Raw genomic sequence first — 4,159 nt, forward strand, 5'->3', positions numbered from 1 at the left:
CCTGAACCTTGCTTTTATGTTGAAGGGGAGTGTAATGTTACACAATGGCTGCCAATGTTTGTGTTGTTTGCTTGTTGGTAATGAGAAAACTGGGAACATTCCCAAGGCATCTTGGCATTAATGCTTTAATTCTTGCAATTAATTGCCCAAGGCTATAAAAGGAAGCTGGCCAGGAAGGAAGACACGCCACAACCCCTCTTCTTTCAGCGCCTGCATCATGCTGCTGCTATTGCATCTGGCCTGAACTCGTCTCGTGGAGTCTTATGACTGTGGAATGAAGAAAGGCTTAAAACAGAAGATTTGTTTTCTCTTGTGCTTTTTCTTCTGGATACATCTTATTGGGCACTTCTTTTATGTCAGTGTACTCAGAGGTTGTATGGGGCCTTCAAGAAAGGATTGTGTATTCCTTGCACTCAGGGAGAATCATGGGACAGGAAGGCCCCTACAACTGTGACAGATTAAGAGTGACGGCACGCAGAAACAGAACAGAGATTGCAGCTCATTTGCATAGTAAAGAGAAAGTGATCAAAATCAGCTTATACTGTTGCTTATATAGTTGGAGATCTTCATCTTACAGTCAACAGAAAAGGAGGGGCCAAGAGACCAAGAACATTTGCACGGAGGGAGCTCTGATCCTATCAGTCTGAGTGAGACCTGTGTTACTAATGGATAGGAAGCATCATATGCATTCTGTTTTATGTAATTTTGAGCATTAATGTCCCGACAATCCTGGTAGTTCACAAGAGAGCGGTCAGCCATGTTTGCAGTCAAGCATGCCTACTATGGAACATCTAGGTGGTACGGAAGCACCCATCACCTTGACTTGAACCTTTGTTGTCCCTCTTGGTTGTTTCCATGGCCCACTCTTTCCAGCTTTTTGAAGAATTTAGGTGTTTACTTTGACAAATGGTGTATGCTCGAATTCCAAATCAGCAAGTAAAAGAGATTGTCTTCATCCTTCTCTGTCAGTTGAGATGCAGTTTTCTGTGCCTGGCCTTCCCCTGGTGGCTTCACTCAGTCAAGGCACTGATAACTTCAACTCTTGTATTTGCAAAAGCCCTACATCTGGGAAGTCCAGCATTCCTTATTGCCCTCAAAATGCTGTTGGATCCTTGCTGACAAAAATCTCCATCAGAAGACATATTTGTCCATTCTTGATCCCTCAGCATTGGGTACTTTTGGAGAAATGTATTACTTTCACTCACCTTTGCATAGTTCATCGTCCTCTTTTGGGGATTTTCCCTCTTTTTATTAATCCAAGCCTATCTTGCAGGTGATTAGGGCTTTGTGCCACAGGATATCATTTCTGAGTCATTGCAGTTCCCAAGACGGGTGTTGATTCATCTCTCCTCCTGCGGAGATTCAGGCCTCATAGTTTATCAGATTATTTGTATTCTCATTAGGCTTCCATACCCAGGTAGATAGGTCTGCGGTCAGCAAGGAGGACTACAGAGGGGTCTATGTCCCAAACATAATCTACCCTACACTTTTCCCATTTGCCTCTTTGTGCCGACTGTAATCTCCCTGCCTTTTCTTGTTCCTCCTTCCACTATCTATGTCTAGAGTTGGTGGAATCTTTATGTATTTTCAATCTTGGCCAATCCTTCATCACTCTCCCCTCTCTCTGATCTTCTTAGTTTCTTAGTTCTTGAAACACTTGTGTACAGACATGTTATAAATGCCATATCATATCATATCTACTATTTACCTCTGTTTCACTATCTTCTCTTGAGGTGTCTAGTTATGCATCTCTCCCAGGCCCTGACGCTACCAGCATCTCCTTCCTCTCACTCTCCAGCCCTGATGTCATCACCTCTTATAGGGTCTCCACAGGTAGCTCCAGGTACTACTGTTCACTCTCCACTCCTGATGGTACCACCTCCTCCTGGATCGTTCTGATTACTAACACCTCCTCCTTCTCACTAGACATCTTCAATGCTGAGCCTCATGCTCCTGTTACCCACTCTCGGCACGTGAGGCTAGATGCATTTTTACTGTGTTTTCCCTTCCACTTTGGTAGGTCTTACCAGGGACGTCTTTTGGGGGTGGCCAGGGGTAGCAGTTGCTACCCCTGGCTTCCCCTCTGCTACCCCTAGACCTGGCCTTGCTACCCCTGGGCCACTGGACAAAGAGGCAGTGCCAAGAGTGTATAGATATCTGTGTTGTACAGCTAAACGTGTCACAGCTTTTTTCACCTGGAATCTCTATCTCGTTCACTGGAGAAATAACAGGGATGCAGGAAAAAAACATGAAGACGCCATCACTAACAGGTTGGCAGTCCATTAGTGAAAAATGCCTCAATGGTTGAGTTCAAAGGTGGGGCAGTCTGTGCAGTTTATACCCAGTACTGTAGCAACAGGAAGGGTATGGAGGCTAGGTCTAGTAAGCTGGGAATCGGTAAGAGTAGCTGGCAGTAGTCAGTGACAGCAGAGCATGAATGCAAATCTCATCAGTGTTTCTCATTGTCTTCTTTGCACATCCAATGAGCCACTGGGCCTTTAATGAGAGGGGTGTGGCGCAGTGGCTTCTGACATCAATACTGCCTCGGCACTGTGTAACCTGACCCAGATCTGTCTGACCTACATCACAGGCGCACTGTAGATAGACGCAAGTTGTGGTAATTTACACAAAGTTGCCCTCCGCTTTTGAAATAAATCATGCATTGCTTCCTCAAGCAAAAAAATATATATTTGGAAGTGTAGCTCAAGCGCAACGCGCTTGCTTTAGGAACAAGAGGATGCAATACAACATGGGATCAGTTCCTTTTCCAGTGCTTAGAAGCTGGAGGAGGCTGACATTAATGAAGATATAAAGGGCCAAAGAAAATAATAAAATGGGCCTTTTCTAGAGGTGATGTCATGGAGCTGCTGCTGCTGTTTACATTTTAAAATTAAAACCTGCAATTACTGAACACGTCCTTCCCTTCCATCTCCCATCTAAAAAAAAAAAAAAAACATTGGGTTACTTACCAAATAAAAAAAAAAACAGAACGGTGATGGCTGGAAGGTTTCAAATCATTTATAACCCCTGGCACAGCTCTGGGCAACTTTCCAGACCATTGTTTTTCAGCATGCCAAGCCACTACAGAAGGGGAAAGACCATATGCAAATCATTTGATTTTGATTTTGAGAGATTTCTTACACGCACCAGACAGATTAAACTATATCCGGGCACAGATGGCAATTAAAGTCGGAAAATGAGAAAACAGATATTTGACTATAATAAAGATTGAATTTATCTGAATAAAAAGGTTTTCAACCTTTTTCTAAACCGGTCCAGAGTCTCACATGTTCTGACCTTCAGTGGGAGTTGGTTCCACATTTTTGACGCAAACACTGCAAATCTTCTATCTCCTCGTGAGACACAGTTCGACCGTGGAGCACAGAGCAAGAGTTTATCTCCAAAACGGAACTTTCTAGTTGGGCAGTACTGGTTGATCTTCTCTGCAAGATAATCCAGGGCAAGCCCCATTAGGCACTTAAAAACCACACAGGCTTCCCTGAATTTAATTCTATCCTCCACCATGAGCCAGTGGAGGGATCTCTGCATATTAGACACATGGTCCCATTTCCTAAAATGTCAGATTACTCTAACTGCGCCAATCTGCGCCTTTTGCAGTCTGGCAACTTGTTTAGCTGGGATTCCTGCTAGGAGGCTGTTGCAGTAGTCTAGGTGGGGGTTAGTCACTGCCGCCACCACCACTGCCTTGTCCTCTGTTGGAATAAAAGGAAGCACATTTCTTATTCAACGTAATGAATGAAACACTGCCTTCACTTTTGTCCCTACCTGTGCTTCACTACCCAGGTTTTCATGCCATATACAACTCAGGTTTTTCATTTTTTTGGCATAGTGGAGGTGTTCCCCTAGGATCAGTGGGGGAGGACTCCATCTCTCTTCCAGCATTTTATTCTTGGGGCCAAACTATACAATCTCTGTTTTGATTGCATTCAACTACCGATGATTAACAGTCATCCACTTGCCAAGCTCATCCATACACAGATTGATTTTTTCAAAAGCATCAGCAATGTTCTGAATCTCCAAAGGGGGCAGTCCACCCCGAACTGCTAGTGTTGCAGCCTCATTAGGCATCACTCATTGAGGAGTATCTAGGTCTACAGGCCTAGCAGGCTTTCTAGGGGTGATGTTGTGGAGAAGCTGC

The sequence above is a fragment of the Ambystoma mexicanum genome, chromosome 6q (genome assembly GCF_040938575.1).
Source record: "Ambystoma mexicanum isolate Mex_15411 chromosome 6q, UKY_AmexF1_1, whole genome shotgun sequence".
Lineage (NCBI taxonomy): Eukaryota > Metazoa > Chordata > Amphibia > Caudata > Ambystomatidae > Ambystoma > Ambystoma mexicanum.